The sequence below is a fragment of the Dasypus novemcinctus genome, chromosome 1 (genome assembly GCF_030445035.2).
Source record: "Dasypus novemcinctus isolate mDasNov1 chromosome 1, mDasNov1.1.hap2, whole genome shotgun sequence".
NCBI lineage: Eukaryota > Metazoa > Chordata > Mammalia > Cingulata > Dasypodidae > Dasypus > Dasypus novemcinctus.
The window spans coordinates 149,063,365-149,089,666 of NC_080673.1; the positions used below are offsets into that span (position 1 = coordinate 149,063,365).

At 33.3% G+C, this 26,302-nt stretch overlaps 1 long non-coding RNA gene across 1 annotated transcript in view; it reads right to left on the reverse strand.

Annotated features, from left to right (window-relative positions):
• Positions 1-20,619, reverse strand: part of LOC139440146 (uncharacterized) — a 40,836-nt gene extending 20,217 nt beyond the window's left edge. The window contains exon 1 of the long non-coding RNA XR_011650245.1: positions 20,355-20,619. This is a non-coding gene — a long non-coding RNA (uncharacterized lncRNA). The remainder of the gene's footprint in view (positions 1-20,354) is intronic.
• Positions 20,620-26,302: the final 5,683 nt, after the last annotated feature.

The window sequence follows — 26,302 nt, forward strand, 5'->3', positions numbered from 1 at the left end:
TCTCTGTGGACATTGGATTGGTTGTGTCCATTGCACATCTATGTCAAGTGGGTTCCACATGGATACTGGATGCACTCCTCCTGCTTTCAGTTGTAGACACTCTAGACACTCTAGGCTCCATGGTGTGGTGGTTGACCTTCTTCAACTCCATGTTAGCTGAGTGGGGTCAGTCCAATAAATCAAAGTGTAGGAGCTGAAGTCTGTTGAGGCTCTGGGCCTGGGTGTCTTATTATCAGTCCAGAGATTCAAATCCCCTAAATATATCTTAAACTCCAGCACCAACTACAATTCCAATAAAGTAGCATGCAAGTCTTGTGGGAAGAGATCCCCTCCGAGTTCAATTCCATCATGTAGAAACACTAGCTCCAAAGAAGGGCCATCTGCCATGGCAGTGAACCCCATCTGCCATGACCATAGAACCCGTGGGTCTCTTTATCCCTCAGAAGAACCAATACCTGGGGTTGTATCTACTTTATCTGTCTCTTAGACTCTGCTCAGTTGTGCATAAGGGCATTCCTTCTGACAACCTCCAGACTCTTTTTTAGAGACTCATAGCCTTATAATCTCATTTCTCCTTTCCATTTTCCCCCTTATATTAGGTCAAACAGCATTTTGAAGTCATGTTATTATATGTAGACAAGGATATTCTGCTGATCCGTATTGAACCTTTAATTCAAGGTCATTTTCTAGTTGTATCTTCAGCTGGTATGTGGTAGTGATCCCTCGGTGCCAGGGAGGCTCATCCCCGGGTGTCATGTCCCACGTTGGGGGGAATGCACTGCATCTACATGCTGAGTTTGGCTGTGAGAGTGGCCACATTTGAGTAACATGAAGGCTGTCAGGAGGAAACTCCCAGGCACAGTGCTACTCTAGGCCTTGTTCTTATTGCAGATGTATAGGCTCAAAAGCATAGCCATTAGTATCAGGAACCCACTGTGGGGCCCTCCTTCCTTCCTGGTTCTTGCCGTTGCCCCTGGCGGACTGCCACTGCTCCCCAGGGTCCATGACCGTGACCCCCCGGCCAGGCGCCCAGTACCCGCCCCAGCTGTTGTTTTTAATTGTTTCCACTATGAGTATATCTAGACATTACTATATACCCTGGGCATATGCCCTGTATAACTCCCTGTCAGTCATATATATCCTGTCAACAACATCCTATATCAGTATTCCTCTGCTGCCATTGTTGAACCACTCTATGATTCAAAACTTCCTGTAAAGTGAATCCCAACATAATGTCAGCTTCACAAGAGTCTTAGATCACCGAAATTCATATATACAATATACAGTACTTCCCCAGATCCACCATAAAACCTTTTCCCTTCCATAGCGATAATCTTTTAGCTTATTCATATCATATTTCCTGATACTGATGTACAGATTCCGGGACAATAGCTTTCAAACAAGGTGACATCTGTGCTTACTATGTGGTCCATACTTTAGATTGTACAGTTTTCTAAATTTTTTAGTTATCCTATGTTTTGCCTTATGGTTTACATTATTATTCTGTCATCCCCTATATGTTTCTGGTATAATATTACATGTTTTATATTCATCCTCGTGTACTCTCACAGAACTCCTCTCTTGCCCCCATATTCACCTTGGTTCCTTCCATTCCACATCCATTTTCCCCCTCCCCTTGAGGCCCACAACGCCAGCCAATCTCTATTTCCCAAGAAGCCCTGTCCAGAGATCCTTGCAGCAGTATTCAGGGCCTGACTTTCTCAACTGCCCTTACTGTCATTTAATATCAGGAAATTCCATGTTAAATCCTGAATTACCAGTTTCACTAGAAAAAATTTAAAATATCTGGTTATTATAGACCTATATTTCCATATGTCAAAAATCAAGCCGAGCAGAGGTTTTCACAGTTTCCCACAGTTCTTACTGAATTTTAAAATCAACCCTTTATTTTGTACACATGGAGTTTTCCAATTAGTATATTCTGCTCTTTTCTGTCCTTTATATTTTGACAAATTTTAAACTTATGACAAAGTTTCAATAACAGTAAAAAGTACTCCATCTTCCCATATGCATATATCTATAGAGCTGTTTCTGAATCACTTAAAAGTTATTTTTCACATTTATTTTTCCTTTTACCATATATTTCCTAAGAACAAGGAAGGGCATAGCCACAATAAAATTATTAAATCATTAAATAAAACATTTGTAGGATGCTATTATTTAACCACAGTCCATATTTATATTTTTCAGATGTCTCAATAATGTCCTTTATAATTATTTAGTTCCAGTCCAGGATCCAGTCCAAGATCATGTACTGCATTTACTTTTCACGTATGTTTATTGACTCTTCTTTGATCCTCAGCTTTTCTTTATATTTCTTGGCTTTGTCAGTTCGAAGTGCACAATCACTGCTTTTATAGAATGCCATTCAATTTCATTGTCTGGTGTTTTTACTCATGGATAGATTCACATTTATGTGGGAAAACCACATAAATGATTCTGTGTTCTTTTCATTGTAACACATTCTGAGGCACATGATGTCGGTTTGTCTTATATTGGTGATACTAGCTTAGATCATTTTATTAAAGCGGTGTCTACCAGATTTCTTTGCTATAATACTAACATGTTTTCTTTTATAATTAAGTAACTTTTTTATAAGATACTTAGAGATAATGTGTATATCTTATTTTTCATTACACATACATACTTAACACCTATTAGTGATCATCCATTGATGACTTTATAACTACATAATTGCTAATTCATTTTTAGTTGACATTCTACTGTAAGGAAAAGACCCGCCTTCCTCCCTTCCTCTTTTCCACACATCGTCGCTTCTTTATTTTTTCTTTCTTCCCTTCCTCTCTCCCTCTTTACCTTCGTCTCTTCCTCCCATTCTTCTTTCCATAATGGAATCAGAGAGTCTTAACTGATTTTGATTTACTGGGTTACAATTCATTATCATTTATTATGGTACTAAGATATTATTATGATTATGTTCCAGATTTCATCAGTGGGAACCCATTCAAGTTGGTTGCTTTACTTTTTGAAGTCACTTCATCATTCTATGAATACTGTTATTTCTGGCAGAAAAAAAAATGATAATCTAGGACCATCTTGTATTATACTTTCCCTGCTACAGCCCTTGAAGAGACCTTTTTCTAGTCCTGGATCCTCCTGCTGGACAACAGTATTTGAAGCTCTATCTTAAAACCCATTCATCTAAAGTGCCTGGGCACTAGGCATTCCTATTTTTAGTGGTAGGAATTCACTGTTTATTGACTCTTGCTGTCCCTTATGGTAACCTTAAAGGGACACAAGTGACTACTGAGTACTTGAAATGTGCACCATGTAACTGAGAAACTGAGTATTTGATTTAAATTAATTTTAGTAAACAGTAGATATAAATTTAAAAACAGACATTTTAAGTATTTTTGGAAAAATAGATATGTGAAACCTATATTTTATCAATTTTATGATATATAAATAGAATTGAAATATTTTAAAGAAAATTTGGCATTTAAATTGGGATGTGTGGAAAGTGTAAAATGCACACTGTGTTTTGAGGACTTGGTATGAAATAAAGAATACAAAATTTCTGATTAATATTTTATGTTAATTCTATGTTGAAAATATAATATTTGAATATATTAGGTTATATAAAATATATTAACATTTATCACTATATTTTTAACTTTAAAAAATTTCTACATCTAGAAAATTAAAATTCCACAAGTAGTTTACCTTATTTTTTTTTTGTACTCATTTTCTGGATCAGTACTCATCCAGACATTTTATAAAAGCACACACACACACATACATAAATACAAACATACCCATTGTTGTATATATCCTTCTATTAATACACGTGATCTACTTATATTTCTATTTTATTTTACTTATAAAGCCATGTTTTCATATCTGTATTTCCAATTCCAACTGAAAAATACAGGGTTTATTCTAATCTTTTTCCTTTCCATATGTAACTTCCATCTCCAAGAGGGATGTTTGACTCCCATTATTCACAATATATTTATTCATTTGCTTAAACTTAAAATTCAGCTAAAGTAGTTGTGAGTTGTTTAAATATACCATTTCCAAAAGGAAATTTACTAATAAATGTTCAATACTTGTTTGTAGTTTGGGGATAAAATTTACCTAATAAAATAGGCAAATATCCTGAGTAGATAACATGTTTAGATGAATCTATACATATTTGTAGTATCTCGTCATTCAAGTTTTAGAATATATACATCACAGAATGCATCCTCATGTTCATCTCCACATAATCCCTGCCCACTGCAGGCAAAAATTATTCTGCATTCTATCATAGATTAATTTTGCCTTCATGTAAGCATACTCACATAGTATGTACTTTAAGGTGCTTGTTTTCTTTTCTTCAATATAACATTTCTGAGATTCATCCATGTTGTTTTCAGTTCACTCTTTTTCATTACTGAGTAGTATTCCATTGCATGAGTATATCATAGTTTGTATATGGATTTTTATATTGATAGATATGTTTTCTTCAGTTTAGAATATTATTAATATAGCTATAAACATTCTTTTGCAAACTTTTTTGTGGAGAGACATTTTCATTTTTCTTGGGATAAACTGAGAGTGCAGTTTCTGGGTGAAGGGGTATAGGTATTGTTCAACATTATAAGAAACAGTTTTCCTAAGTTGTCCTAAAATTTTGCACTCCAAATGTGGAAATGTATGAGTTTCTGTTGATTCAAGTAATCTCCATATTTGACACTGAATTTTTAAAAATTTAGTTATTCTAATGAATGTGAAAAGTATCTCATTATGGTTTTAATTTGTATTTCCTTTATGATAGATGATGTCTGTCATATTTTCATGTGTATATTGCCATTTGTGTATCTTCATTTGTGAAAAGTGTCTCTTCATAAATTTTCTATTTTTAAATTGGAAACTGTAAATTGTATACAAGACATTAATCAGATATATGGATTGCCAATCTATAGTTAATATTGCATTCTTAAATGATGTTTTAGATGGTTTGGATGAAGTGTGTGTGTGTGTTTTGTTTTGTTTTCATTTTTACTTTGATATCCAATGCTTTTTACTGACACTTTTAAGATATCTTTCCATACTCAAGAGGTGTGAATGCATGTTTCTATTTTTTTTCCCCTAGAAGCTTTATAATTTTGGGTTTTATATTAGGACCTGTAATCCATCTTCCTTTGTGTGTTTGTGTAGTCCTAATTAGAGTCAAGGTTTATTATACCACTTATATATTTATCTAGTTATTCTAGCACCACTTAGTGAAGTCTTTCTTTCTTCAATGCATTACCTTTCTGTCTTTATCTGAAAATTAGTTGTCTATATATAGTGGGTTTATTTGTGGACACTGTATTTTATTGTTCTATTTTCCTAGTCATACAATAATACCACACTGTATTAATAAGTGTAGCTTTATAAAAAGTCTTGAAATAAAAAAATAATCACTGCAAATCTCTTTCTTCTCCTTTTCCTCTATCTTGTCTTCCTTTTTTTCTTCCTTTTTTTCTTTTTTATGAGTCCAATGATTTTGGATATAAATTTTAGAATTGGCTCTCACTTACTACCAGGAAAAAAACCTTTTGACTTTTATTTGGGTAGCATTTACTGTACAGATCATATGATAGCAATATTGAGTGTTCCAATCCATAATGAATTTGTTACATCTCTCTTCTTAATGTTTTATTTAAATTCTCTTAATGTCTTTGTAGTTTTCTGTGCAGCAGACCTGCATGTCTTTAGTTAATTTTTCAATATTTCATGTTTCTTGGCAAAATTGTACATGTATTGTATTCTTTGCTTTTCATTTCCAATTACAGATGTTTTTCAAAATACTTAGGTTTTTGCATGCTGATCTTATATTCAGTAACTTTGCTGAATTCATCTATTAGATGTCTTTTTAAATTTTTTCTTTAGACTTCTATGTAAACATATATCATTTATAATTTAAATTTACTTCGTTCTTAGTTATTTTAAAATTTATGTCCTTTGCTAGACATAAATTTTCAAATTATGCATAGCTAGAACTTATATTACAATATTAACTGAAAGTAATAAGAGAAGATATCTTATCATTTCTCCAAATCTCAGGCAAAAATTTACTCACTCTTTCACTGTTTAGTATGATAGCTGAAGCTATTATTATGTGGTCTTCTATAACATTGGATAATTTTCCTTCTATTACTAGTTTGTTAAGAGGTTTCTATTGATGGGTGTTGAAACTTCTCAAAAAAAATTTTTTTTCATTTACTGAGATGCTCTCGTAACACATCTATATTTTGTTAATTTGGCGAACTACAATAAAAACTTTTCAAATGTAGAAACAATCATGCAGTTTTTGCATAATTCCCCCTTAGTCATGATCTATTATTCATTTTACATAATTCTGGTTTCTATTTTCTAATATTATATTGATAAATTATTCATCTATCTTTATAAGGGAAACAAAATTTTAATTTTCATTATGTGCAATGCTTTTTCATTTCTTATTTTTTTTATTTTAAAGAAGCTTTAGATTACAAAAATATTATATAAAAAAATATAGGCAATTCCCATATGCCCCACTCCTGCCCTCCCGCACTTTCCCACATTGACATCTTTCATTAGTGTGGTACATTTGCTATAATTGCTGAACACATATTGAAGCATTGTTACTAACCATTGTCTATAATTTACATTATAGTTCATACTTTTCCCCACACAATTTTATAGGTTATGACAAAATATTAAATGGCCTGCATCCATTATCACGATGTCATGCAGAACAATTCCAATTCCCCAAAAAATGTCTTAGGTTACAACTTTTCTCCCTTCTCTCTCCCCTCAGAACCTCTGGTGACCACCACTTTATATCATTGTTACAACTTCTTCCATCACTAGAATAATAATAAGTCTACTTAGTCATAGTAGCATTCCTCCCTTATGTTGCTTCATTCCCCAATCTTGAGGATTTGGGATGTTGGTGCCTCCTCTGCTTCTGACTGAGAGGGAGGTTAGATCGTATGTGGCAGATGGATGGATTGTCTTGCTTGCTGTTGTCGATACTCTGTTTTTTTAGGATGGGTGTTGTTCATCATCAACCTTTTGTTAGTTATCCTGGATGAGTCCAATGAACTGGAGAGTAGGTGTTGCAACACTGCTGAGATTCATGATCAACCGGCCTATGAACAGATGGAAAATTTAAATCCAGGGACATATATTTAACACGTATAGTGCTAATTATAGGTTCAAACAAAATGGTTAGAAGAGCCATGTGTAGGGAAATTATAAATGAAGCTAACTCTGTTACACTGGGGAGCATAAACTCCAAAGGCCCTCTGGCAGGGTGCCAAATTCCTCAGACTGTCTTCACTGTCGATAGTGTCTAGATGTCTCTGGAGCCCTCAGGAACCCAGCTGTTTGAAAATGTGTAAGCATAACCTCTGGAAGGACAAGTTTGATAACACAGTTATACTTATCTCAAGATGAGTTGGGAAGAGTTTTTCCTAAGCTTACACTTTGCATGTTATATCTTCTTTGTTCCTTTTGCTTTCTATCTGTGTTTTTACAGTTAAAACACAACTCTTATAAACAGAATTGGATCTTTTTTATTCATTGTGAGAATATCAATTTTTTCATTTATCAATGATAAATCATTGATGAATGATTTACGTACAACGAACTGCATCCACTTAAAGCATATAATTTGATGAATTTTGGTTGTTGTATATTTCATTAAATGACTACACAATCATATAGACAGAGAGGTTTTTATTTCATTTACTTTTAATATAATTATGGATAAGATAGGAATTAGACCTACAATTTTGCTTTGTTTTCCTTTGTATTATCTTTTCCTGATCCTGTTTCTTCTTTCTTGCCTTCTTTTTTCTTAAATATTTTTTAGTATTCCAATTTACTTGAATATATTAAATTCTATTTTCTTTTCTATTAGTAATTACTACAGAAAATGCAATATAAACCTTTAATTTATTCACAATCTATTCAATGTTTTATATCAGTTAATATAAAATACTTTAAGTTGCAGAAAAGAGTTTTATTTATTCTACCTGCATTTTTATGATAATTTTGTTATCTGTTAATGCTGTGAACATCCCACATAAAAGGTTTTATTTTTCTTTTTAACAATCAAATATCTTTTAAAGAATTTAAGAGGTTTATAAAATGAGAGCCTTTTATTTCACCCACATACTTATCCTTTCTGGCTTTTATTCATTCGTGTAGAGTCATATTCATTCGTGTAGAGTCTGGTGCTATATTCCTTAAGTCTTAAACTCCCCTTAGGTTTTTGTATGCTTGTGGTTCACAAATTCAGCTTTCCTTTACCTCAGAATGTCTTTATTTATCCTTTGTCTTTGAAAGACATTGTTAGTGCATATAAATTTTGTACTTAACAAATTATCTTTTTTTCTTTCCTTTTGGGCTTTACTGTTTGGAATGAGAAGTCACTTATATTTTGCACAGTTTTCCCCCTGCATGCAGTGTACCCATTTTTTTTTTTTTTTTACTGTTTTCAGGATTTTCCTTTTTTTATCTCTAAAGGAAATATAAGGCTCTTCTCCCTATCTCTTTCCTTATTCCACCTTCAAGACTGATGGTAATGGTGCAGTTGGAATCAAATGTGCTTTTAATAGGAGAAGTAAATGTGGTAATAATCAGATTGGGCAAGACAATAACTGTTTCTATCATAAGGTTAGAATATTTTCACTCTCTTCTCATAGCTTTCATTATAGCAAGACCCCTCTGACAGTGCCTTTCAGCCTCCCTGGTGTTCTTGTCAGGATTCAATCTGAATATAAATTAAAAAGGCATAATGTATACTCAAATGTTAAGTCTGGTGTGGAAATCATTGATCTGTGACTGAATCACAATTCTGATAAAAACTCAAAGTCATATAAGGATTATAAACAAGTTACAGATCAACTTTCTAAAATATTGCAAAACTATGAAATGAGAGTTATTCTTATTGCACAGTTAAGGAAGATGAAACTCTGAAACAGGAATTAAACTTTTTCTTTCAAGGCTTAGATAGTGAATATATTAGGCCTGTTATTGTAGCACAAAAGCAGCCAAGTAAAATGGTTTTATGTGAATAAATGAAAGTGGCTGTGCTCCAATGCGATTTTATTTATGGATATTGAAATTTAAATTTCACTAATTTTACGTCATGAAATGTTATTATCTTTTCACTTTTATCAATTATTTAAAAATGTAAAATACATCTTAGCTTAGCCATACAAAACCAACAGCAGGCTGAATTTGGACTGTGGGTCATAGTTTTCCAATGCCTGATCTAAAAGAATAAATCACTTGCCTAAGTACATGTAACTAGTTCAATCCAGTTTTGTTCATCATCTTTCAGATTACAAAAGTAATTTTCTTCTCAAATAATTTCAACATGATCCCACCAAATCCAAGTATTTCTTCTCTCTTTGAGAAGCACTAATTTAAATGCTTTCTAAAAAAATTTGTTTCAAGAAGATAGAAGTTCCATTATATAAGAGAGAGAGAATCTCCAAATGTTTTTAATATTGTTTTATCCTCCTTCAAAATAATATCAAGTTGTGTACATATATTGCTTACATTTTTCCTGCCCTCTTTCTGAAGATGAAATTCTTCAATTACCTGGCTGTGTAAAATCCAATAATTGACAGAGTTCACTTGTGAAGAATAAGGTTACTTTCTAAAGAAGTGAACTGACTATTTTTATTTCCTCTCTCATGGCAGAAAATGTTAGTCTATGACTATATCCACACATTTTTTTCCTGTATTTTAGACATTGATTGCTGGAAGAATTCTTTTGTGGGAGCATAAAAATAACCAAAGGGGCTGTTTACAAAGGATTTGTAGACATAATATATTCTTCTTTACCAAAAATAAACAGATTTTTTTACTACAGTGACTCATTACTCTTGTTTGTTAGGTATTTTTGCTTTGCCTCCTGTCACATAATTGCATTTATTCCTTGTTTTCCTGTAGTTGGAGGTACCATGTGGCTTTCTAGTAAATGAGTTAGGAGGGGACAGTGAAGCGTGTCACTTCTGGGTTGTTCAATAAATTGGTTCTGTAACACCCTCTGGGGTGCCCTTTTCCCTTTACCAGAGCAAGTGGAAATGTTCTAGACTGTAGTATTTAACTCAGATCCCACAGTGAGAATGATATCAACATGGCAAGATGCCCCTCAACCAACTGGTCATTGATGTGCAGATGTGTCGATACATAGAGTGAGTTAGGATAAGACTAAGATGTGAAATTTATTTAGTACTGTAGCATAAATTGGACTTTCCTAACTGATATATCTATGCTGATTAAGGGCCAATCTGTGGGCCATTTCTGTGGGAAAGGAAGCCATTTTTATAGGCCTATCAGAACTTGCATAGAGGTTTTTACTAAGCATGTCTGTTTGTAAGGTTTACTTTTCAAATGAATATGTAAGAAAATATTTATCTTGTCTACTACTATCCCTAGCCAAGAGTCTATATGATGTATTTTTCCATAGATTATTATATTAGTTTTTTAAGACTGCCATAACAAAGTCTTACAAACTGGGTGGCTTAAAACAACAGGAGTTTATTGCTGTAAATTTCTGAGCCAGAAGTCTGGAAGCAAGGTGTCTGCAGGGCCATGCCTACTCTCAAAGGGGAAAATTCATTCCATGCCTCTCTCCTGGCTTCTCATGAATGGCCAGCAGTCCCTTGGTTTGTGGCACCATAACTCAATCTCTGCCTCCTTCATATGGTCATTTCTTTCCCTGTCTTTCTCTGTGTCTAAATATTCTCTGCCTATAAGAAGACTAGTCATGTTGGATTGAAGGCCTACCCTGATCCACTTTGTCCTCATTTTAACAACATCTTCAAAGATCCTATTTCCAAATGGGTTCACATTCATGGGACTAGCAGTTAAGACTTGAACATATCCTTTTGGAAGACACAATTCAATCCATAACAATTACTGGGAGTGGGACAGATTCTGCTATAATGTCTATTTTCTTATGCTAGCCAGAGCAAAGGAATATGCATCAGATTACAAGATTTTGCTGATATTTGATCTCAAGAGTTAAACTTCTGATAATTTTCTTTGTTGTTTTGTCATATTTATTAGTACCAGGCTCTTAAAATACAATTTTTGCAAATTTTTGCAAATTATAAGAAATATAAATATGTAGGGTGTCAGCTGAGATACTCAATCATTTGAAATTCAAATGAAAATGTTTCCCATTCCATAAGTCATGGGAAATCTAATGTCCCTTACAATATGCCTACTCATTTTGAGGATGTTCAATTATTGGGGGAGACTTCCATGGGGTATATAACATTTAATATTACTATTGAGAAATTCCTTGTTGCTTTGTGTTTTAACTTTATTTTTAAGCACCTGTACAACATATACAGTTGAGTAAAAGTAAAAAATAAATCTCAAAAAAAGTTCTCTTTTTCTATAATATACTATTGATGAAATCATAGGTAAAAAAAGAAAGTCCCTCAACCAGCAGAGTAAATTTAAAGGCAGACCAAAAAATGTAGATACATAATTGCTGTAAAGTAAAAAGGAGAATAAGTTATACTTCATCCTGTAACTTGAGTATTACAACTCAGGGCAGTAGGTTTTCAAGTGGTGAATGGTTTTCATTTGTTTATTTATTCAATTTTGAAGTATACAAAAGTGGCTAGAGATTTTCTTTTTTTATATGAATGTTTTTAGATCTTACAGAATGCTGTTAGATTATTTAAAGAACTTAAACAGTTTTGAAATGAGATAATGCCAGAGTTAAATCCCTATGACTAGTCAGGTGTGAATTCTATAAGAATCCAAAGTCAAAATAGCACGTAATTCTTATATATATATATATATATATATATAAATTATATATATATATATAATTACTTTTTCTATTTTTAAAGAATATTTAGATTACATAAATGTTACATAAAAGATATAAGAGATTCCTATATGGCCCACTCCTTTATCCTCCTAAACTTTCCCACATTAACAACACCCTTCATTAGCGTGGTACATTTCTTACAATTGATGAACCCATATTGAAGCACTGCCAATAACCATGGGCTGCAGTTTACATTACAGTTTTCTCTTCATCCCACACAACTTTGTAAGTTATGACAAAATATACAATGGCCTGTATCTGTCACTGCCATGTCATGCAGGACAAATCCAACGTCCCAAAAATGCCCCCATATTACACCTACTCTTCTTCTCCCATCCCTCAGAATCTCTAGTGGCCGCTGCCTTTATCATCAATGATAGGTGTTCTTCTATTGCTAGGATAGAAGTCTAGAGTAGAAAAATAATAAGTCCACTTTAGTCTATTGTTTCTTCCCCGATCGTGAGATTTTGGGATGATGATGCCCACTCTGTTTCTAATTGAGAGGGTGCTTAGATTCCATGGGGCAGATGGATGGAGCTATCTTACTTGTAGTTGCAGACACTCTTTGTTCCTTGGAATGGGCACTGTCCATCATCATCACCTTATTAGTTGCCCTGGGTGAACCCGATGAACTGTAGAGTAGGTGTTACAACTCTGCTGAAATTCAGGGCTCAAGTGGCACATCGACAGACCAAAGATTTAAGTTTCTGGGACATGTATTTATCTAGTGCTAATTATTGGTTCAAAATAAAAGGAGCAGAAGAGCCATGTGTAGAGATCCTATAAATGAGTCTAACTGTTACACTGGGGAGCATAAATTCCAAACTAGGGCCCACTGACAGGGCACCAAATTCCTGAACTGTCCACTGCTTATAGTTTCTGGATATCTCTAGAGCCTGCAGGAGTCCAACTATCTGAGGTACTGTTTACTGCAGCTATCAATGATATCCTGCTGAAATTTGCATAAGCATAACCTCTAGAATGATCTCTTGACTCATTTTGAACTCCTCTAGTCATAAAAACTAATTTTATTTACCATTTCCCCTTTTTGGTCAAGGTCCCTTTCCAGATGCATTGCTAGTTGGCTCTTGGTAACAATCCCTTGGTGCCAGAGAGGTTCATCCCCAGGAGTTATGGTCCATGCTGCGGGAAAGGTAGTGTATTTATATGTTGAGTTTGGCTTTGAAATAGGCCACATTTGAGCAACAAGAGGATCTCAGGAGGTAATTCTTAGGCAGTACATAATACTAAACTAAATTTCAACTTCACAAGAAAAGGTTCATAAGCACAACCCTCAATGTCAAGGGCCTGTCATAATGGCCTGTCCTCTTTCACTAGACCTTGCCCTTGCACTCAGGGAATTCTTAATGTTTTATTAGAGAATGTAGCGAACTCTCCAGGATGAGAATTCAATATTCTTTTGGTTATTGTGAGGATCTCTACCCATCGAGACAATGCCCCATGAACACCTGAACATACTCATATGTCTTAAAGGTAGCCCCCCCCCATGCATCCCATATCACTGACATGCTATAGCACAAAATTCTTTACGAGCTGTGAACTCTTTAGATTGGGTGCTAAAATAGTACACTTGACAGTACAGTAAACTCAAGTGAAGAAGAAAACCAGTGAATCTGTAGCAAAATTTAGCTAAATACTTGGATAATAAATGTAAAATTATATCACTATACATTATAGATCCTTCCTTCAAATCATTTTAAATGCCATTTACAAAATATTATTACACTTTCAAGCATATCTTTTTTCTACTTAATAATATATCTATTAAATAAAACTTTAATTATATGTTTTATTTCCTCTGACAGGTTTACATTTTATCACATACCATGAAAAGACACTCATGGTTGGCAAAATTAGAATTTCAGTCACAATATATCTAATAGAAAATATGTTTTTAGGTTGCGATTGCAACCTATCTTAGTCACTTTGAATATAATGCAAAATAAACCTGTATACAGATATTAAGCCAAAAATAGCAAGAAAATTATTTTAATGTATGAGTTCTTAGGAATCACTACTTGAAAGAAAAATGAAAAAAAAATTCAGATTTTTAAAAATAATAACAAAGAATAGTATCATCTTGTGTAAGTGAGAAATAAACAAAAAATAATTCCAAGCATCTGCTAGAAAAGTGAGATTGATTTTTAAAAATAATAAGGATAACATTGAAAGTACTGTTTTTTTACATTCATAAATCTTTGAAAAGACAAATAGAAAATAATTAAAGAAAAATTATAGATATGTATTTGATATAAGAGTAATTACTTATTAATTTAAACAGAATATTATGAAATGATATTGACTTTCTTTCATAACAAGTTACCCAGGATGTCATTATACCAATAAATAATATTCCTCAATGTATCTAACTTTTGAACAAATGTATTGCATGAAAGAAAATCACCCTTACCAATGAATGCTTTCCACCCTAATCAGTGGACTCTATTCTAAAAAGGACAAAGAAAAGATATTTTCCAGTAATCAATTCATCTTTACATTGGTTATATCCAGGATACCTAGCAAAATAGTTTATAAGTAATCAAGGGATTAAAATGTGCATTCATATCTGAAAAGGTATATCTATTCTCTTAACTTCCTTTGTTACATGGAAGAACAGGCATTTTTGTTGAGAGAAGAGAGAGAATATTGTGTTACCATCTATTATACCCTAAAAAGTCCACTTTTCAGGGAAAAATGATGGCAAGGAGAAGCAGTACTAATGAAGGTGGAGTCTTCTTCATAATTTGATGTAAACTTATCAGGACACAAATGAAAAGGACATGTGATAATTGGGAGAAAAGATAGCAAACCCTTGAATCCATAGACTGTGCAAATTGACAAGATAAAAGAGACTAAAATGTGATTGGTTGAGTGGAGTTTAATGGGCTTGCAGAAATTTGATTAAAGCCTGAAATTAGAACAAGAATTAAAACAGTAGTGGCAACTGAAACAGTAACTACCTTTGTTGATTATAAATTCAGAAATGAAGATAAAACAAGTAATTGTTTTTAAAAAACACTCCTTTCTTTCCAACCACTAAACAAACAAGGAGTTATCAGTTTTTTTGCCACATGGGAATAACTGAATATGGCTGTTCTCTTTATATAGTCATTAATAATAGTAATTGCTCCATTCTCCCCCTCCACAAAATGAAACCATATAAATGAGCAAAAATGTTTTTTACTGATTCCTGAGCTTCTTTTTCAAAACTTGTTAGCAATCTTTGGAAAAAAAGAACAATAACAATAACAACCAAACCCAAAATATTTGGTTTTTAGTCAAAAAGATACATATTACCCCAGGCATTTTAGCAAAGGTAGAAAAAGACAAACCCAGTGGAGCTGTGTGTGGCAGTTTGAAATTATTCTATGAGTCCCAAAAATAAAGGGATTATGTTTTTGAACTAATATATTCCTGTGGGTATGGTACCCTTTGATTGCATTAAATTTAGTTTAAGGACCAACTGAAATTATTCAGTTACTTGGGAAGATCGCTTTAGGGCTTTTGATTGAACTAAGTAAATTATGATTTGGGTTGAATCTCAGCCCTCTTGCTGGGTCTGATATAAATGGAGACACACAGAGAGACAGACACAGACAAAGGAAAAGGATGCTGTCATATTTGATCCTGTCATGTGAGAGGAAGGTATCCAGTTTCTCCACAGCCGAGCAGCAAGGAAAGAAGCCCTCAAGAGGCTCAAAGAGCTGAGGGCCAGGGAGAGATGAACCATATGCCTGAAAGCTGGCAGCTGAACTCAGGAACAAAGCAAAGCAGCTGAGACTGGGAGAGGAGGCCTGGAAAGGGACAAGCTCTATGCCTGGTTGCCCTCAGCTGTGGTCCAATAGATTCTGAGAGGGAAGGCAGAGACCTTGACAGAGAGACGCAGCCATATTGCTTCACCATGTGACAAAGTGACTTTGGTGAGAAAGCAAACCTACTGATGCCTTACTTTTGCAGCCATGGAACTCTAAGCTTTTATCCCAAATAAATCCCCATTATAAAAGCCAACACATTTCTGGTACTTTTCCGTGAAGATGACAGTCAAGAAAGAGTTGGGTACATGCTGATGAGGAGGGCTAACAGATATCAGAAAGTTATTTTCCTGTAGCTAATCATTATTCATGATCCACAAATATTAGGCTTTCAGGCCAGTGCTGCAATGTGTCAGTTTTAATTAGTACCACAGAGCACTGCAGAGCTACAGATCTTGTCAAACTTAAGTATTAGTTTCTCTCTATAACTCAAGTCAAAGGTAGAAAGAAATTATCTTTGGAAACAATTCATTGTTGACTATTTCCCAACAAATAAAAGGAATATTTTTCTTCACATATTTTGATGACTATTTTAAGTGAAAATATAGCTTTTTATTCATGTATTTTAAAAATGCGTGTCTATTTATAAAAGTGTTGCCCACTGGCACAAATATTGAATTAATTTTCAAGAGTAGAGTTATGCAGGTCATAAAGGAAGGACTTGGAAACCCTCAACTATTTTTTAAGAATCACATTCCTGTAACCAGCATCCTTGTACTGTTAATTTACCTCTGATCTGGGCTTCTGATTGTTGATTAAGTAGGTCAATATAGTATGGAAGAGAAATTTATTTGAATGGGAATAAGGTGTGTGGGAAAAACAAATTAAACAAATATTGATTATATTCCATAGTCTTACTTTAAAACTTTAATACTTGAGGCCATCTTAAAATATTTTTTCTTTCACCTAAAGTTGAGTGATTACACTATGTATTGATTAGAATAAAATATTACTGCTGCAGGGTTGACAAAATTCTGTTACTCCTGTCTTAGGGTTTATAGTTCACAAATGCAATGCTTAAAGATAATTCAAAATATCACATATCTTTTTCATTTATACAATAGTATAACTTGCCTGAAAAGTAACTTTTATATGTCAGATCAGAAAGTAGGAGCATATAACATTGCTGGGGGCATTGACAGTCACTATCAGAAAGAGCAGCATGTGTAAGGACACAAGGGGTAATAGAGCATTAAGCACTAAGGGACTCAAGTTTGACACTCTTAGAGCACACACAGGTCACCCTGGGTGGCCAGGGACTATTGGCTGGTTCAAAAGGTTGCCTCATGGAGAACTTTCTAACTATATTTAGCCAATTTAGTGATAATCTATAGGTCACACTATATCACCCAGTGTAACTCACCTTTCTGAGTTGCTAGCCCTGAAGAGCAGGCAGAATTGTAAGTAGGACAAAATGGCTTGTTCTTGGAAGGGATTCAGATCTCCTTTAGAAAAATATATAAGAGAGGGATATGAAGCAAGGATTCTCTCCTCCCTTAGTTTATAGAATACAGGCTCCCCTCTGAGAAGAGAAAATATAGGACACACAGGTCATATCTCATTCTAGTAACAACTAGTAGGGGTTATGTTGTTCTCCTTGCATTTGTGCTCAGATGCACAATTGAGGTTTTACTGTCTTTTTATTAGTAATCTCAGTGAAATATGAAGAAAGACTGGGAAAAGAAAGCATTTACTATACTGAATAATTTGTGACAATGATCTTCCTTCTATATGGAATTAAGCAGTATTATTCTTGGCTATTACCTGGAATCCAAAAATAATTTCAGTGTAATACACTATTCATTATAATAATATTTCCTTTGTAAGAAATTTAGAACTTACTTGGTCAGAAATAAGATAAGGTTGGACTTGACAAAAATTTTCTGAAGTTATGAAAATGATTTATTGTCCTAGAAATTTCTAGGCCATATTCTGACACAAACTATACCAAAGCATCAACAAAATAATTTACAGTTTGCTTTTTGTTAACATTTTTCCTTTGAGAATTCAATTTAAATAATTTAAATTGTCATAAGCAGTATGTTTTGGATGGAATACTATTTAAAGCAAAACTATTTTCTAATAGTTGTAGAAAAATAAAGGTTCTCAAACCAACCCTGTTATGGGGCATATAAATGCAGGTCAACATGTAAAATATTCTATGACACATCATTGATACCTTATTAAAAAGGAAAGTAAGAGAGATATTTGGGGCTTAGAGTACAGAATTTAATTTTATTTATTTCATACTTTGGGTGATTTGATTTCATTGCAGTCTTACATGTTTTTTTTTTTTTTTTTTGTCTTTTTCTAGAGGATTTCATCTTTTTAATATTGCCAAATATAATTTTATTGCAAAGAAAATATGTACCATACCATAATGATGCCATAGAATGATGATCTCTAGCCACTGACAGTGAAACTAAAAATTGTTTCTAAGCTACTGTGATAGAATCCTTAAATTGGATTCTATATCTTAAACATTTGGACTTACTTTAAATTACTCATTTTTTTAACTTTAAAAATACTGTACCTTATTGTTGGTCTTTCAGTCTATGGTTTTCTGTGACAATATGAATGAACTTTGAAAAACATGTTGAATGAAATAAGCTAGACACAAAAGGACAAATATTGTGTGCTCTCACTTATATGAAATCATTAGAGTCAGTAAACTCACAGAGTCAGAAATTAAAATATAGGTTACCAGGGGATGAAGTGGGATTAGGGGGATAGGGAGCTAAGACTTAAAGTATAGGGAGTTTCTATTTGGAATAATTGAAAAACTTTTGGTAACGATGGTGGTAATGGTAGCACAACATTGTGAATGTAATTGACAACACTAAATTGTATATTTGAATGTGGTTAAAAGGGGAAATTTTAGGTTGTATGTGTGGTACTAAGATAAAATTTTTGAAAAAAATCAATGTAACTGCACAACTCAGTGAACCCTAAATTAATCCATTGATTGTAGTTAACAGTACAATTATAATGTGCTTCTATCAACTGTAACAAACGTACTACACCAATGCAAGGTGTTAATAATAGGGCAGTATATGGGAATCCTATACTTTATGCATGATTGTTCTATAACCCACAGCAATTTCACTAATTAAAGAAAAATAAAAAAGAGACCTGCAAGCTGTAAGCTACTTACTATGAGTAAAGACACATTTGCTTCAGCTCTTACCCCAATCTTGCCTTTCCTGTTGTTTTTTTTGTCTTACCATCAAGTACCATAGAATGTGGTACCTAAATGACTTTTCTTCTCTTCACTTTTTTTTCAAAAGGCATATCTGAAAATTTCAATACTGTTTTGACAAATCATTTTAGTTTTTCTTTCATTGCACTAAACCTGATTGTTGATTACTAAAGAGTACTTTTTTTAAGTCAGAAGCAAACACTTCAGTACTTCAAATTCATTAAATAATTAATGTTTTCAACAACAGTAAAATCAGAGCTAATTACCCAATATTTCTGCACAGTGAACCCTGCACACTTACTCTGGCAATCAAGGTCATTGTTTGCATGTGCTTATTCTACAGGCACTAATGATTATTTTATACAGCATTCAGCTACTGTCTTCAGACTAGAAACAGGTTACAAAAGACAAAACACTGCTGGAAACACTTTTTGCCAAAGCATTGGAGTTCAGTGAAAATCATGCTTTTCAAAATTGCAAGTCTATTTTTATAGTTGAACAGATACTAGCATTGCAGAGAATCAATTCACTGTACTACAAAGCAATGTTAATGACCAGTTTTCTACAAGAACAAAGATATTGTTCTTCTGAAAACAGAAGCAAATACCAGTATCTTCCAAACAGAATTAATAAAATGATTTTTGGTGTATCATTCCAACTCCCATGTTTTAATTAATTCAAATGATTTTTTTCAGTCCAAGAATGGGAGAAAAATGCTAACTTGCAAACATTCTGCTATTTTCATGAAAGAAAAAGAGTCCCCCTGGGTCCATGTAAAATACCATTATTAATTTGGGTATTAATGGGAAATTCTACCATTCCTCATGTTGTAAATATTCAAAATAAAATATTTGCAGATGCTTTTGTTTTAAGAACATAAATTCTATAGACTACTTTGTTTTACCATAAGATATTTTTATATAACATATATTTATAATTTGATTTAATGTTAAAAATGATTGGGAAATTAGCAAACCATGCAATTTTTAACCAACTTTCCCAAATGATTCATTGTCTCTACAATGATTAATCTTTTCCCATCATTAATTAGTTACATATTTTGGCTTAAAATTGCATCAGGGACAATGGAATGGTACAGGAACAGCATAGAAGAAGATGTCAAAATGAAGAAATCATTACTCCTGCTGGGATATATGGAGACAACTTACCTTATTCAAAGAATAAGCATCATCCTAGAACTCATTCTACCTTGACTGTGTCATACTTATTTCTTACTAACTGAATTTTATTCGTTTTCTGGTTAAAAATGTTCAAAGCCCTTGGAGGCACATGATATATAAATATACCTTTAAGTGAGTATGGTAATAATGACAACAAAGAAAAGAAGAGCTCTTCAGAAGGCCAAAATCTATATAATCTTGAATTAGTTTTCTCTCTTGCATAAAATATAACCACAAATGTAGCAGCTTAAATGAACACACATGCATTATCTTACGGTTTGTGAGGGTCAGAATTCCGGGCACCGATTAGCTGGGCCTTCTGCTTAGTGTCACACAAGACTGCAGGGTGGTGGCCTGGCCTGGTTTCTCATCTAGCCGCTCTGCTAAAGAAACAACCACTTCGGCAACTTGTGAGGTTGTTTGTCTCATGCAGTTCCGTGCTCGTGGGATTTCTGGCAGCTTTGTTCCTGAAAGTCAGAAAATGGAAAGCCTAAGTCTCTGGACCGAGTTTGTTAGCAAGACAGAGATTTGTACCACATAACAAAATCGTGGGACTGAGAAATCCCGTCACATTTCCCAGTATCCTATTGGTTAGAAGCAAGTCAAAAGCCTTGCCCCACGTTAAAGGGGCGACGATTTTACAGGTGTGTGAATGCTAGGATAAGGAGATCATGGAGTTCATCTTAAAGTCTGTCTGCCACAAATCTTTTTCCCATCTTAATTGCTTCCCATTCAACACCTAACTTAACAAGCATTGCTGGAAAATGGAAGAAGGATCAGGAAGGAAGGGCTGACATTGAAGTTCTAACTTCTACAATAACATTTATGCAGTTTCTTAATTTAACAGTATAATCTTATTATTTATTTACATAGAATGGAAGCAAAGTCATATGGTTGAAAGAAGATCATCTTTTGGAATGCAATCATAAATGTGCAGGTAGACAAATAATAGAATATTTCATTCAGGCAGACTAAAGTTCAAAAACAAAATCTTTCTTTCTTGCATGTGTGGGAGAAATCACAAGGTAAAAGAAATGCTATTATAAGTGATTCAGAGTTTTCAATACTAACTATAGTCTTTGAAACACACCAAACAATTTCAAATTTCTTAGTTTAAAATGCGGCTTCATTTTATTGTAAAAAAAAAAGTGTGTCATATTTATATTACCCATGCAACTATATGTGAAAAGTAAATTTTAATAAATAGGACAATAACGTAAAATATTACATAATAAAATTTTAGCATTTTTCATAAGTCTAAAATGGGATTCAGACAATACCTTTCTTTAAGTTTCAAGTGAAGTTACTGCTTCTATTTTATAAAAATAAATAAAACTTTCCACTTTTTAATTCAAAAGGACAAAGCATGTGTTTTATACTAAACTAATCAAATGAAAAAATCCATCATAGTAAAATAATAATTTCCATGTTTTATTTAATGAATTTACAAAAGAAAATTTGATGATAAAAACCCAAACCTTTGCTCTCTGTCATCTGCAATACTCTCTTGCTTCCAAATAAAATAATATTAAAGAATAAAATAAGAAAATATTAGCTTAAAAATAGCTCAATTGCATTTGCCTGGTCTTATAAACCTCAATTCATGCCAATAATTAATAAAGATAATACTTGAACATTTTGAACTTTTTAAGGATAGGCTTGGCTTCTTATGGATCGTTCACTTCATGTGGCTCCCAAGATGTTCCTCATTGACATCTTATTTTCTACTTCTTCTTTCCTCTTCTTTTCTTTTCTTATTATTCAAGGAGTCTTATTGCTTGCCAATCCAGATTGCTTACATTTCTTTGAGTTCTTTCTTTAATTTGTTTATGGCTTCTAATATCCTTTCACCGTCTAACACTGCTCTTTTACTCTTTTAGTTTCTTGGCTGCTAAAGCAAATACCACATGATGGGTTGCTTAACAACAGGAATTTATTGGCTCACAATTTGAGAGAATGTTTGTGTGGTGGTTTGAAACTGTATGTACCTCAGAAAAACATGTTCTTGAATTAATCAAATCCTGTAAGTGTAAATCCATTGCCAGTAGGATCTTTTGATGAGTCTATTTCAGTTAAGGTGTGACCTGCCTCATTTAGGATAGACTTAATCCTATTACCAGAGTCCTTTAAAAAGCAGAATGACTACAGAGAGAGTGAAAGCCATGAAGCAAGAAACTGAAATCAGTGAAACTCAGAAAAGAAGGAGACAAGTATTCACCGCCATGTGTCTTAACATGTGGCAGAGAAGCCAAGGATTACTGGCACCCAGTCTTCAGGAAGAAAGCATCCTCTTGATGGTGGCTTAATTTGGACATTTTTCTGGACTCAAACTGTAAGCTAATGAAGTCCCATTATGTAAGCTAACCCATTTCATGATAATCTGTTTTGAACAACCTAGGAAACTAAAACAGCTTGCTTACTCCTGGGGTGGGAATCTTCTCGCTGGGCATCAGTCATTGGAGTCCCTGGCTTTTCTGTCATATGGCAATGCACATAGGAATGTTTTCTTCTTTCTCTTTCATGTTCCATTGACTTAAACTTCTGGCTGCTCCCTGTGGCTTCATTTCCATGTCTAATTTTCTTTGTTTATAAGGACTTCAGCCATCTTGGATTATAGCTCATCCTCATTCAAAACACCTTTTTTTTTAAACTTTATTTTTAAAGAAGTTTTAGATTACAGAAAAGTTACATCAAAAATATATAGGGGATTCTCATGTACCCCATCTCTTCCCCCCTCTCACATTTTCCCCTATTAATAACATCTTACATTAGTGTGGTACATTTGTTACAACTGATGAATAGATGTTGAAGCATTGCTTCTAACCATGGTCTATAGTTTCCATTATGGTTTACACTTAGCACTGTATAATTTTATAGATTTTTGCAAAATGTATATTGGCCTGTGTCTGTCATTGGAAAATCATGCAGAACAATTCCAATGCCCTAAAAATGCCCTGTTCCACTTATTCTTCCCTCCCCCCATCATGTGTCAAAGCCTTTGTAACCATTATCTTTATGTTAATTACAATATAAAATCTTCAAAGGTCCTATTTACAAATGTGTAAACACTATTTAAATTAAAAAACATTTCATTAATAATCCTGACTATGTGCTGGTATATATGCAGGGAGAGCTGATGAATTGGATTTATTAATCTTATCTTAAAATAGTTCTGTTGTGTAATCTAATCCCCCTCTAGCTGGGCAGTAGCCAAATTGGGGAGGAAATGGATATTTGATTAATAGTAAGATATATATATTGTATCTCATGGCAAACTCTACTAAGGATGGGTTCATGAATATGACTTAGTGAAGGACAAATTGTGTTCTTCTAACACCCTCTCTTAAGTTAATTCTTGGGATTCATATATTCAGATATTATAGAGAGTTATAGTTCTCTTCTCAGAACCAGAGTTAGATGCCAGGAGCAGACCCTGACAATTATGTTCTTACTGGCTTGCTTAGAGAAAAATGGGGGAAATTGCTTAATCAAGAATTCATAGCATCTTTCAATCCTGATTAAAGAAAACCAGATTCTCAGGTCCTGAATCATAGGAAAAACACAGGTTTTACCCCTTGAAAGGAGAAAGTAAAAGAGTGGAATTGGAGGCTTTATTCACCTTTTAGTGAGGAAAATGACAGAAGTTCAAACAGAAATTAACCCCTCCTTGGTCAGAGGCTGAAATATGGGGAAAAAACAGAATATTTCTTTCCCTAAAATGGATAGCCAATATGCTCAACATTTTGGTTCAAGAGAGTTAGAGCAATGCATTTTCATGGTGTTTTTAAGGACACAAGTCATCTAAACCTGGAATGACACATTCATAAATAGAATGATTCTAAAATTAGTTTGTCATTTTAAATTTTCTTTGCTTTTCAGCCTTCTTCATTGAACATAGTTCTTATGCCAGCAAAATTTTATTTATTTTATGGAACATTGTAAAAAAATAGATTTTATTGATGCCATCCATGATATCAGTGTATGTCTTCAGCATGTGCCAGAAGATTCCAAAAAGAGCAAGAGACTCATGCCTTTGATAGCACTGGGAAATCCCTATATCAGTTATTATGTATAGTTAAAGCTTGCTTTTTGTTTTTTTGTTTTGAATCATGGTGCTGAAAACAGAGGATTTTTAATTTCTATTCTACCCCCTTGAAATAGCACCTTTGTCTGTCTGCTTGTTGTCCCTACTTTCTGTCTTTGCCCATTGTGTCAGTTCATTGTGTCAACTTATTGCATCTGCTCATTGCATCTGCTTATTTCATCACCTCATCTTCTTTAGGAGGCACCATGAACCGAACCCGGGACCTCCCATGTAGGAGGCAGGCATCCAACAGCTTGAGCCATACCCGCTCCCCTTAACTTCTATTTTAAGTTCTTCCATTCATTAGATAAGATAGAAGTAATGACAGATTCACAATTCTAATAGTTTCCAACTGTACTAAAATTCAGGTTACTCACATTAGAATTGTGCTATATCATTGTGAATTTTCATCATAAATGACTTCAAAGACTATATCGAGGTTACTCCTAATAATAACTCAAATTCCTTTTATAAATCTGAACTTCAGAATCAAGAATATATGTGTGAGATATTTAATACATCTATAAATGTTCCATCATTTCATTTGATATTCAGCACATTTGCATTTCTGATGAGAAATTATACACAGATTCCTAGAACACCAAAAATAACCTAAATGTATGTTTTAAGTTCCTTTTCTTATCAGTTTCTGAAATAAATGTTGTATATTCCTTTAAGAAAACTGCATTTTAAGTGATTTATTAAATTGATGACAGTATTTTAATTTGTCTACGTATGGGAAAGAGTTTCATAAGAGGTACATTTCTTTTAAAATTTTAACAAGGAATTTATTTTAAATTTTTTTTCTTGTATTGTGTCCTTCAGTGGGTAATTAAAAATGTGTTGATTACCCATTTGTATGAATTCTTCATGGATTAAAATAAGACATAGTTAAGTATTTCAAAATTCATTACATAATTCACACTTTTCAACAATATTATAATCAGAGCTAATTACCAATAGTTTGCTCAGTGAACCCTATACCTTGCTCTGGGAATCAGGGTCATTGTTTGCATTTGCTTATTCTATAGGCACTAATGATCGGCCCTCAGACTATAAACTGATTACAAAAGATAAGTATAGAATCATTTTATAATGTATTGTGATTATATCAATGCAAAACTAAATAATCTGATGATTTAAAAAGCAGATACTTGTTAATCTGATTGCTTTACATTCCATAGCCATAAAAATAGAAAAATAGTTTCAGAGCATCTTCCACTTATCAAAAATGTTAATTTGGTTCATAGGTCAGAATTCCTAAGAAGGGAGTCTCTAAAGAGAAATATCTGATTTTATGAGACAATTTTGTCTGATAAAATTTTTATGAGAACAATTATCCTTAGTACAATTCTTTCTGACTCAAATTGTGTACCTATAAAAATAACAACTGTATTTTTTAAGTTCATGAAATATTTGTTTATAAAATTACTTACTGTGTTTCTCATTAGAATAATAAAATAGGATGTTTATCATATAAAGCAACCTAGACAGGAAAAATAGAAAACCAATCAGAAATAAACAAATATATACCCCAAATGACACAATGCCATTATTAAGAAGAAATTAAAGATTTGAAATTGACTTAAGAAGAAATTAACTTAAGATTTAACCAAAGTTCTTACAATTTAGGGGGTGAGAATTGATTCCCTTTCAAAAAGTGGATTAAAATAATCTCCAGAAAATTTAACAATCAAAATTTTGTTTAGAATTTCAAAGAATGAGTTAACTCCTTGAAACCTCTTAAAAGACCACCCATCCATCCAACCACTGTATGTCTTTGAGTGGGTAGCTTTTGGCCCAGGCAAAACACGACTTCTTTTCTCAGTATCTGAATTTTATTAATTTACGCTCCTTGGATGACACACCTTTAATGAAGCCTTTTATTAACCATTTAAATTACTTGGTTCCTTTCATAATAAATGTCAAGTTGGACAAATAACCATAAAAATGATTTTCAGAATTCTACTCAAATGATGCTAAGACCACCTGAAAAGAAAAAGATATTTTTTAATGTCTAAATATGGTACCTTCTAAGCTAAAGCCCTATGCCACAAAGCAACTGGGCAGATTCTCTCTACTTTGTAACTGGCTACTTTGCGTAGGTATATATATATAACTGTTTCCTCCCTCCTAATA